Raw genomic sequence first — 13,000 nt, 5'->3', positions numbered from 1 at the left:
CTCTCATCTCCACAATCTCCTCCGTAACATCATACCCGCATTCCCTCATCCAAAACAAATACTCTAATCTCTTATTCATACTTTCATACCTTTCCCTCATCCGTCCAGCCTCCTCACGCCCACTTCTCCTAAAAAACACACCAATCCTCTCTTTCACCCAGTCCCACCATACTAAAACATTCTCAAAATCCTTTCTCTTCTTCTTCCATATCCCATAACATTCAAGGAACCGGCTTCTAACATTCTCATTCTCCAATAATTTTACATTTAACTTCCATACGCCTCTTCCAAAACTCCCTCCACCCTTACACACAACCTTACATTTCAAACAATCATGGTCCGAAAAACCCACCTTCATCTGCTCAAAACTTACACCCATGATCTCTTTTGCAGCCAATACATAATCCAACCGTGACTCAATCACACCCCTATCAGCCCTTTAGGTGGCCAGTGGTCCACCTACACAACATTTACTCGCCACATCAACCAGTGCAAAATCTACAATCATTCTTTTCAACATATTTCCCGTGACATCAATCTTTACCTCCTTCCGCCCCCTTTTAACCCCTTTATCAATCATAACATTCATATCTCCTACAATCAAAGCCGGTATCCTACCAGGCACAAAAAATTCCATTCTCTCAAATAATTCCTTTCGCTCTACCTTATTTACCGGTGCATACACATTGAAAACTAACCCTCCACCCGCCACAATTTACAATAGCCATCATACATCTCCCCACCTCAATAATGGTGTACCCCTCAAAACTAAACCCCCTACCCTGCAGCAAGATCCCCACACCATCATTCTTATTATTCCTAGACCCACTCCATATTGATTGCCCATGAACCCACTCCTCAGGTTTTGGTGCTACATCTATAGCACATTCCTGCAAACAAATAATATTCCCTCCTAATCCACAAACAAAATCCAAAATTGCAGTCCTTCTTCCTTTAGACCGGCATCCTCTTACATTAAGAGAAACAATTGTCACTTTACCTCCCGACAGCAAAATATTTTAAAAGGAGATATTTTCCTTCTACTATCGGGGTAAAAAACATCAAGTTAACACCACACCCCCTTCACCCCTCTCCTTTATCCACATCAGCCATGTCCTGCAAATTCTCAGTCTCTCCTTCTCCTCCCATATCTCCATCCGAAGCGGGTGTATACGATGTGTAGGACCCGCTAAGAAACGGGCCAGGCATCCCCAGAGGGGGCATATTAATCAACTGTGAGCGTCTGTCATGCATGAAACCTGGATCACTCATCGGATCCGGGGACTTTTTCCTTGGTTTTTTTGCCACTCTTCTAGCATAAGTATCACGGGGAACATGCAGTTGGGCCGGGGTCCGTTTACAAGAGAGATCTTCATCACTCGTTATTTCGGGCTCTCCCGTATCAAGGACATCAGACTCTGTACTGATTGGACTGTTACTTTCAATGATATCGGACTATATTCAGGCTGACCTCCTGGAATCACACCAGCAGAAAGGATTTCATCAACCGATTCCGTTTCAATGGAGCTACCAACGGAGCTCCTCCTTTCTCCGTCTTCCGTTTTGGCGCGCAAATCACACGCTGCTTCAGTTACAACCGTTTCTTCGGGTATACAAACAGATGGGCTCATACTGTCAGCATCGTCTCTCCGCATATTCTCAGCCTCTTCTTCTTGCCTCTTTCTCTCACTTTCCTCGCAATTATACGCATTCTTTCTGGCATACTCCCTATGTGATTTATTATACTTGGCATCCTCCGTGTATACCTGAGAGCAATATTTTAAGACATGTCCAGGCCGCCCACACAAATCACACTTCCTGGGTTCTTTACAGGAACTAGCTTCATGCCCAAGACTTCCACACTTTCTACATCTTCTGGGATTAGGACATTCGTCCTTCAAATGCCCATGTAAAAAGCAGTCTTTACAAAAAGGAGGCTGATTTCTATAATATATATATCCTCTGAGCCCCCCAAGAGAAAACATTGCGGGAGGATGCATCCGACCTTGATACCCACTCTGGTCTGGCTTTAATCTGACCATAAACTTCCAGGTACCATTAAAAATCCCGACACAATTAATCATCTGTATGCCTAAACGAATAGATTGGCAATATCTTCGTAAATATGCCCGAATAAGCTGCATTTCCATAAAAGGATTGAAAGCATGGAAAAATAACATTGTTTCCTCACCTTCCTCAGGAACTATACGAATTCCCTGCAAGACGGGGTTCCCCTCAGCTTCTTCTATACGGGCTAGAACCTTCTTACAAATCTCAGGCTCAGTAAAGGAAACATCAAACCAACCTTTTGACGGATGTTTCTGGATACAGTAGATTTCATACCTCGAGACCCCGGCTAACTCCATCAAAATCTTCTCCACAAGCGTCTTCACACCTTCACGTAACTTTTTTTTCACCTCGAACCTCACAGTATTTTGAATTCCCGTCATCCTGGCAGCCTCGATAGGCTCCGATACCACTCCAACGACCAAGGAACCGACCGTTCCTCTCCCTCCTCGTTACCCTAGGGGTCCCCCTGCAGGAAGGACCCCCGAATACCTCCCGACCAGACCAAGCAGGGCAATAAACCCGTACCTGGTCTTGGCCGAAAGGCCGAGAAGCGATAACCCGAAATGGGACCCAGGAAAGCGCCCGCTTCTCAGGCTAGGCCTGACAACTGTAGGAGACAGACACACCACACGCCGTATACTCTCTTCAGCGGCGGCGCACAACACTCCATTGCTGCACATTCTAGGCCCGACTAGCCTGAAAAGCATGACACCTTCACTGGGACCCTCCTTACACCTCTCTGTCTGCAAAGGCACGCACATCAGCCGAGGACTTTTCAAACGAGATGCCTGCAGAATTTGCATAAATTCCTCCCCTTGACCATAAGTGCAGCGACGCCCGCTGATTAGTCAGCCTGCCGTTCCGTCCTCGTCTCCCCAGGCAATTAAACACACTGTCTGCCCAGCTTCTTTCGGAATATTCACAGCATGTCACAGAAACAGCACTTCAAGGTGCATCACAATTGTTTCTCGGGCCACCGGCAAGTAAATAGACAAGGAAGCTGCATGCTGCAACAGCAGGGTTCTAAAAGGTGTGTCATAATCCTCACGCCTTTATTATGTCACTGGGTCCACAAGAGGGAGACACACTACGTCAGATTAATAGTTTCATTCATTCGGAGATCCAATTGAATTTGCAAATCACAAGTTGCTCCATTAAAGGAATAATTGGATCAATTCAGTAATCCTTTTGGACAAAGAAAAGGGTCTTCTTATCTGCAAATGCTTCTTTGCTAAAAGAGATAAGAAACAAAACAACAAAAAGACACAATAAATTGACACGAAATAAGACACAGGACACAAAAATCTGTTCTTATGCTTTTTTGTTTCTGAAAAGAGACATGATTCTATTTTTGGATAACTGGATAAGAGAAGTGCACCGGTCCTGGAAGTACTGCAATACCAGGTCAATGCGTGGAGTGGACAGAGCAAGCTCTTCTTCCATCTCCCTGTTCTAAAAATCCATTTAATATATGGCCCCCAGATAGGGGACGTATCAGATATTAAACTGATAAGAACAGATTTTTTTTTTTTTTTTAAAACCATTCAGGTTAAAAAAAACTGTTGCGTGACTCCCGAAGGAGTCATCCCATCACTTTGATCCTCTGTGCAACGTTTCTTCAACTCATCACCATGGTTCTAAATTATATTTTTTCAATTTATTATTATTTACAGAACACAATAAAAAAAAAACCAAACACCAACTCCCCCACCCATTATAACAAACCACACCACACTCCACCCTCTTATCTAAGTCTAACCATGTGTTTCCATTTTTTGTGTTTCCAAATACCCTCTGCATCACACTCCCCCCTAACTCTCTTGTCCCACACATACCCCATGTACAATTTCCCCAGAATCATTTTGACGCATTCATTCACCCCTATTTCATCCTTCTTGAACACATATACATTCCTAACATCCCAAAGATTCCAGTACACACACCATAAGGAACCATAACACTCTAACGTTCATTTTACCACATGCACCCAGTCCAAACAATGCAACCTTCCATGTCACCTTTCTTACACCAGTTAACTCCTTACACAACCCACCTAACCTCTTCCATACTTCTTGCGCATATTTACAATTCCATACCAAATGCATTATACTTTCACACCCTCTGCAATCATTCCTGGGACATTCCTCCGTTCTAGTTAAATCTCTTTTTTTCAATACCTCTCGCATCGGCAACACACCATGCAAACTCATCCACACAATGCTCCTCTGTCTATTATTCAACCAACTCATATTCACTTTCTCCCACGTATCCTTTGTCTCTTTCCTATTTAAACAATCAATATTACACACATTCTCTCTGTCACGCAACACTTTCATAACTTTCTTCCTTTCCATAAAGTCCTTCTTACAAATCCCACACAAATCCCATTTTCTCACAAACTTCCCAATCACCTTATACCATTCTCTTATTACAAACGCCATTGGCACTCTCAAATCCCTTTCGTGCCACTTGAACTCACACATCCACCCAGCCATATATCTAACCATACTCGCTGCCTTACTTTCCTTTCCACTCAATCTTAACACTTGCGCCACGTAATTCAAATTCACAAACACCTCCACATTCGGAAAATCCATTCCCCCTTTCATCCTGTCCTTTCTCACCACTTCCCGCTTCAATCGCTCCATCTTACATCCCCAGAAAAACAAAAACAACATCCTGTCCAACTTTCTCACCACAAACACACCAGGCGGAAACACATTGGACACATACAGTATCATAGGTAACACAATCGCTTTCACAATCAACACTTTCCCAGTCATCGTCAAACACCTCAAATTCCAAAAACACAACTTCCTTTCGACTTTCTTTCTCAATTCCTCCCAACTTTCTTTCCCTTTCAGATCCTCATTAAACACCACACCCAGTACTTTTATTCCACCTGCCACACATTCCATCTCATTATCACACACCCTTCCCTCCCCAAACATCTTAATTTTGGACTTCCCCCAATTTAATTTAAAAGCAGACGCCCCACAGAAAAAAACAATTATTAATTTTGCCCTATCCAGCGCTGCCTTATTTTCCCCCACAATCACATCATCCATATATCCAAGCACTTTAACACATTTACCTCTACATCCCGGAATCATAATACCTCTCATCACCTTATCCTTCCTCAACATACACAATAAAGGCTCTATCACACATATAAACACAATCGGAGACAAAGGACAACCCTGTCGTACGCCAGATTCAATCTTGATACACTCACTCAAGACACCATTCACTAACACTCGACTTGTCACCCCATCATACATCCCCCTAATTTTCTCAACAAACACAGTTGGAAACCCCATTCTCACCAGTACTCTCAACATAAAAACATGAGACACCCTATCAAACGCTTTCTCAAAATCAAGAGCCATCACAAACACTCTTTTCCCCCTATCCATACAATCACCAATCATATCTCTCAACAACATTAAATTATCATGTATTCTCCTTTCAGGCACCGCACACACCTGATCCTCACCAATTACCTGATCAATCACCCCTCTCATCCTATTCGCCACAACTTTTGCATAAATCTTATAATCCACATTCAACAAGGTAATTGGTCTCCAATTTTCCAAACATTTCCTTTCACCCTTCTTATAAATCAGAACAACCACACCCTCTTTCATTGACACACTCATCCTACCAGTCATAAACATATACTTCATAATCTCAACCACATCCTTACCCACAATATCCCACCACATACTATAAAACTCTACAGGTAGTCCATCCTTACCAGGTGTCTTGTTCCTGGCCATACTATCCACAGCACCTTTCACTTCATTCTCAGTCACATCTCTTACTAATGCACCACAATCACTCTCATTTACCTGATCCACCACCGCACTCAACACCTCATCCTCCATGTTTTCATCACAATCTTTCTTTTCATACAAGACACCATAAAACCTTTCAACCACTTTCGTCATTTCATCCCCACCAACCTCACACCCATCCTCCCTCATAATCACATCCATATCTTTCTTACCATCACACGCTTTTTTAAAGAAAAATCTATTACACTTTTCATCCTTCTCCATTCTCTCCACTTTTGCTCTATACATAATCTGCCGGCCCCTTTCCTCCATATCTCTTTTAATCACCTCCCTCGCCTCAACAATCTCCTCAGTCACATCATAGCCACACTCTCTCATCCAATACAAATATACCAGCCGCCTATTCATCCAATCATACTTCTCTTTCTTCAATCTCGCCTCTCTATACCCATTCTTTCTAAAAAACACAGCAATTCGCCCCTTCATCCAATCCCACCATTTTAGAACACAACCAAAATCTTTCCTCTTCTTCCATATCTCATAACATACAAGGAACCGGTCTCTCACGTCCTTATTCTCAAGCAACTTAACATTCAATTTCCACACACCTCTTCCGAACTTACCCTCGCCTTTACTTTCAATCCTACATTTAATACATTCATGATCAGAGAAACCCACTCTCATTTGTTCAAAACTTACACACGTGATTTCTTTCGCAGCCAACACATAATCAATACGTGACTCAATCACTCCCCTATCAGCCCTGTAGGTCGCCAGAGGCCTTCCTACAACACATTCACTCGCCATATCAACCAGTGAAAAATCAACAATCATTCTCTTCAACATATTACCCGTGACATCAATCTTTACATCTTTCAAACCCCTTTTAACCCCTCTATCAATCATGACATTCATGTCTCCCACAATCACAACCGGTATCCTTCCAGGCACAAAATATTCCATTCTCTCAAATAACTCCTTTCTCTCATTTTTATTTGCTGGTGCATACACATTTATCACCCTAACCCGCCACCCATCACAATTTACAGTAACCATCACACATCTACCCGTCTCAATAATTGTGTAACACTCTATGCTATACCCCCTACCCTGCACCAACACCCCAACTCCATCATTTCTATTGTTTTTGGATCCGCTCCAAACAGAATCTCCGTACACCCATTCCTCTTTTTTTGGAGATATGTCTATGCCACACTCCTGTAAACATATTACATTGCCCCCTTTCCCAGCCACAAAGTCCAAGACCGCTGCTCTTCTGGCCCTGGATTTGCATCCCCTAACATTAAGGGACACCAGGGTCATATTCTTTTTTGAAGAACTAGCTCATTGTTGAGCTCCCATCCACAGTCTATAGGCGGCACTCAGCCTTCATCCCTCTTAGGATAGTCGCTCGTGTCCATGAGAGAATCCCCAGATTCCTCTCCCATTACCAATGAACTGGGGGAATCTGCAGAAAAAACACTAGAAGGTGAGAAAGAACTAGGCAACGGTAGATTTTGAGTAAAAACAGGAACTTCTATTGGACTAAAGACTTCTCCTCTTCTGGGTTTTTTTTTTACATTACTTAAAAAGTCATCACAGCATCTAGCTGGGATCCTCTGGCAATGTAGATCCTCATCGCTAGAGACTACATCCATCCTCTCTCCTGCTGCAGCACCCGTGCTGACCACTTCAGCACCACGGACACCATCCTTACTACACTGGCTGTCAGAGTCACTAATATCCTTGTATGCAGATCGTTGTAAAGGCACCACTGGGGACTCAGACGTCAGGTCTATCCCTGTCCCCACAGGGGATTCACTGGCTGGAGCGGATTTAAAAACAGCAGGGGTCCTGGTAAGATCCTCAGACATAGCAGGGGATGACACGTTGGACAGAGGCATTTGCGCAGCGGGGAGCTCCCCACTATAACCAGCCGTAGTTAACTCGAGGGATTCCACATCAGATCTTAGCATAGGCACAGCGGGGGGGGCAGCCGCTGCTCCAGACCCCGCAGGGAGATCAGACACAGCGGGAGACACATCATTTAGCGCAGGCACAGCAAGAGAAACAGAGGACACATTGGTATTGCTGGTACACTCACCCGCTGACACGGTAACAGGCACGGCTCCAGGTGGAGTTACTAACCCGGTCCCAAGTACAGTTGCCGTCGGTCTCCCCGTCTCGGTATCCTCCATCACCCCAGGGGGCGGGGCTACATCGCGCGGCAGCCCAGTTTGAACTGTAGATTTGGCGGGGGGTCCCTCCCCTCCATCGCTTCTCAGCGCGCGCTCCTCTCCAACGGCTGAAACGGCCGCAGCGCCGTCTGCTCTGTGAGAAACACTTGAATCCACATTCTTATTAGCTGCACGCTCGTTTTCTGCTTCAAATTTTTTTGCATGTATCATAGCCCAGACCCTGGGTGATTTATTTCTCTGCTCATCATGGGCATATATCATATCATATAATTTTGCCAAATGGCCCACTTTGCCACATAACTCGCATTCCTTGGGCTTTGGACACTCTGCAGCCTTGTGCCCATCCTCTTTACAATTTCTGCATGGGTCTCTGTAGGGGCACGTATTTCTGTCGTGCCCAAGCCTGGAGCATCTCCTACAAGTATAAGGTTGTCCCCTGTAATACAGGTAGCCTCTCACATCAGAAAAGGAGAAAGACGAAGGGGGATGACTCAGTATACCTTGTCCATCTGCATCACGCCTCCACTTAACCCAAAATAACAGGTTTCCGTTGAAAATGCCACATAGGTTTGTCTGCTGCTCCCCCCCTTTCACCGAAGTACAATACCTTCTTAAAAACGCAAAAATAAGCTTCATTTCCACAAAAGGATTAAATAAATGCATTGTTAGCATAGTCTCACCCTCGGGTTCTGGTATGATGGAAACTCCCCGCATAGCCTCTGTCCCTCCTGCTTTCCGTAATTTCTCCAGGGCATCTTGACAAATCCCTTTGTCCACGAAGGTGACATCAAAAGCATCTTTTGAAGGAATCTCCTGGATACAAAAAATCTCGTACCTGCGTACTCCAGCCAGACTCAACAAGACCTCTTCCACGATGGTTTTGATTCCGTTTCTTCCACTCATCTGCAGCCGGATGGTGTCCTTTAGTCCAGACATTCTGGCAGTCCAAAATAGGACTCCGAAAAGACAAATCTGAAAAGGGAAAAAAAACACTGCTCTTCCCGGGATCCCAACTCGTTATCCTAGGGGCCCTTTGCGAGAAGGACCCCCGAATGCCCCTCAGTCCAGACCAAATGAAGCAGGAACTCCACTTGGTCTGAGCCAAAAGGCCGAGAAGCGATAACCCGAAATGGGACACAGGAAAGCGCCCGCTTCTCAGGCTAGGCCTGACAACTGTAGGAGACAGCCGCACCACACGCCGTATACTCTCTTCAGCGGCGGGCCACAACACTCCATCGCTGCACATTCTAGGCCCGACTAGCCTGAAAAGCCTGACACCTTCACTGGGACCCTCTTTACACCTCTCTGTCTGCAAAGGCACGCACATGAGCCGAGGACTTTTCAAACGAGATGCCTGCAGAATTTGCATAAACTCCTCCCCTTGACCATAAGTGCAATGACGCCCGCTGATTAGTCGGCCTGCCGTTCCGTCCTCGTCTCCCCAGGCAATGAATCATACTGTCTGCCCAGCTTCTATCGGAATATTCACAGCATGTCACAGAAACAGCACTTCAAGGTGGATCACAATTGTTTCTCGGGCCACCGGCAAGTAAATAGACAAGGAAGCTGCATGCTGCAACAGCAGGGTTCTAAAAGGTGTGTCATAATCCTCACTTGCCTTTATTCCATCACTGGGTCCACAAGAGGGAGACACACTACGTCAGATTAATAGTTTCATTCATTCGGAGATCCAAATTGAATTAGCAAATCACAAGTTGCTCCATTAAAGAAATAATTGGATCAATGCAGTAATCCTTTTGGACAAAGAAAAGGGTCTTATTATCTGCAAATGCTTGTTTGCTAAAAGATAAGAAACAAAACAACAAAAAGACACAATAAATTGACACGAAATAAGACACAGGAGACAAAAATCTGTTCTTATGCTTTTTTGTTTCTGAAAAGAGACATGATTCTATTTTTTGATAACTGGATAAGAGAAGTGCACCGGTCCTGGAATTACTGCAATACCAGGTCAATGCGTGGAGTGGACAGAGCAAGCTCTTCTTCCATCTCCCTGTTCTAAAAATCCATTTAATATATGGCCCCCAGATAGGGGGCGTATCAGATATTAAACTGATAAGAACAGATTTTTTTTTTTTTTATATAAAAATGTTTATTTAATAATTTTCATAACATACAATAAAAAAAATTCACAAATAACACTGCATTAAATTCAAAATATCATTACAAACAACAAAATCTCCTGCTCTCTACTACAATTTAACAAAATTTAAAAAAGAACTTCCTTTCTACTTTTTACTAATATTTATGCTACTGATCCTACACTCCACTAATATTAACAATGGATCCTCCTACACTCCACTAAGTTTTGACCAGGTGTTTCCATTTTTTAGTCTTCCAAATCCCCTCCGAATCTTCATCATTGTTCCCTTTTCTATCAACTAAGTAGCACAAATATAATTTGGCTAATACCATTCGTATACAATCATTCACAGTCAAATCGTCCTTTTTAAACACACATAAGATCCTGGCATCCCACAAAACCTTCATCATACATGTCATCATCAACCATAACAATCTCTCCCTAACTTTTCTACACGCTCCCATTCCAAACATTGCAACCTTCCAAGTCATTACTTCCACACCAGTTAACTCTTTCACCAGACCACCCAAACCCTTCCACACCTTCCGCCCAAAACTACAGTTCCACATCAAATGCATAATTGTTTCTTTCCCACCACATTCTTCTCTCGGGCATACATCCTTTCTTACCAGATCTCTCCTCTTTTGCACATCGCGCACAGGCAAAATACCATGTATAACCATCCATACAATATCTTTCTGTCTGTTCGTCATACCATTTGTACTCATTTTCTTCCATACATCAGTTGTTTCATTCGTTTTCAAATACTCAATATTACACATGCTTTCTCTATCACTTAGAATTTTCAAAACTTTCTTTTTGTCCTTAAAGTCATTCATTTTTAAACCATTCAAATCATTTTTTCTAATAAAACATTCAACCCATTTATACCACTCCGGACAATCAAACGCTATTGGAACATTCAACTCTCGTTTATGCCAACCCAAACCACGCAACATCCATCCCGCCAGATATTTCATCATACACGCTGCTTTTCCATTCCCTTCAATCATTCTCACAATCATTGTCACGCAATTCACACCCAGATACCTTTCAATATCAGGGAAATTCAACCCTCCTTTCATCCTTTTTTTCACCACATCCGTTCTCTTCAGTCGCTCCATCTTGCATCCCCATAAAAAAAGAAAAATCATTCTGCTCATCTTTTTCACTACTCTAGCATTCGGGGGAAACACACAGGCAACAAACAACAACAATGACAGAATCACACTTTTGATAATTAATATTTTTCCTGTCATTGATAGATTTCTTAATCTCCAGAAATCCAATTTCCTTGCAACTTTCTTTCCACACTCATCCCAACTCTCACGCCCTTTCATCTCATCATCAAACACAACACCCAAAACTTTTATCCCGCCCTCTACACAATCAAAACCATCAATTTTTGCACTACTATCCCCAAAACATTTAAGGTGACATTTCTCCCAATTGACTTTAAAGGCGGACGCGCCACAAAACATATTCAGTAATAATTTAGCTCTTTTTAGGCTAGATTCCCTATCACAGATTAATACCACATCGTCCATGTATCCAAGAACTTTCAGCTGTTGACCCCCACTCCCAGGAATTAATAGGCCTCTCATAACTTTGTCTTTATTTATCATTCTGATTAATGGCTCAATTACACATATAAAAGCTATAGGGGATAATGGGCACCCCTGTCTCACCCCAGACTTAACTAAAAGGGTCTCGCTCTCTCTTCCATTCACCATAACCTTACATCTTGCATTCTCATACAAACTTCTCATTTTTTCAACAAACACTACAGGGAAACCCATTTTCAACAACACACTAAACATGAAACCATGTGACACTCTATCATACGCTTTTTCAAAATCAATCGTCGCCACCATACATTTCTTCTTACGCTTCACACAATCCCCAATCACATCTCTCAACAGAACTAAATTATCAGACATCCTTCTACCAGGCATTGCACACACTTGTTCATCCCCAATCACTTGCCCAATCACGTCTTTCATTCTATTGGCCAGAATTTTTGCATAAATTTTATAATCTGAATTTAATAAAGTGATCGGTCTCCAGTTACCTAATAATTTCCTGTCTCCTTTCTTATGTAAAAGAACAATTCTACCCTCTTTCATACTATCACTCATTCTACCGCTCGTCCACATATATTTACATACACTCACAAAATCCGCTCCCACACAATCCCACATAGCAATATAAAATTCCACAGGCAAACCATCTCATCCAGGCGTTTTATTCTTACTCGCACACTTCAATGCTTCCAACACTTCACTCTCACTTACCTCATTTACCAACAACTCTCTCTCCTCCTCTTTTACCTTCTCAGTCACTGCCGACAACACTTCATTCATCATACTATCATCACAACTTCTCCTTTCATACAAGTCCTTATAGAAATCTTGAATCACAGTCATCATTTTTTCACCTTTCACTTCACAATCATTCTTATCTACAATACTTTCAATGTCTTTCTTACTATCACAAACCTTTTTGAAGAAGAACCGCAAGCATTTTTCATCCTTCTCCATCTTTTCAATTTTAGCTCTGAAAACAATCCCTTTACCTTTTTCTAACAAAAATTTATTAATTTCTACCCGTTCTTTTTCTATCTCCTCCCCAACCTCTAAACCCAACTCTCGCAATTTATACAAAAATTCTAAATGTTTTTTTAAAGCTTCATACTTTTCTCGTTTTTTAGATGCCAGTTTAGCACCCCACTTTTTGAAGAAGTTTTTAAACTCCCCTTTGACCCAATCCCACCAAAATAAAATATCCCCAAAATCATTCTTTTTTCTTACCCACAAAAAATACTTATGTGC

The 13,000-nt window shown here is 42.6% G+C and overlaps 1 non-coding gene and 1 pseudogene across 1 annotated transcript; both read right to left on the bottom strand.

Moving 5' to 3' along the window:
- Positions 1–3,437: 3,437 nt before the first annotated feature.
- LOC142095880 (U2 spliceosomal RNA) lies at positions 3,438–3,633 on the bottom strand. The gene has a single exon (XR_012678024.1). It is a non-coding gene; the product is annotated as a U2 spliceosomal RNA (small nuclear RNA).
- Positions 3,634–9,999: 6,366 nt separating this feature from the next.
- Positions 10,000–10,180, bottom strand: LOC142095882 (U2 spliceosomal RNA; annotated as a pseudogene).
- Between the last annotated feature and the right edge of the window lie 2,820 nt (positions 10,181–13,000).

This window comes from Mixophyes fleayi, chromosome 6, assembly GCF_038048845.1.
Source record: "Mixophyes fleayi isolate aMixFle1 chromosome 6, aMixFle1.hap1, whole genome shotgun sequence".
NCBI lineage: Eukaryota > Metazoa > Chordata > Amphibia > Anura > Limnodynastidae > Mixophyes > Mixophyes fleayi.
Note: the sequence above shows the minus strand (reverse complement) of the source record. Positions and strands in the feature narration are given on the sequence as shown.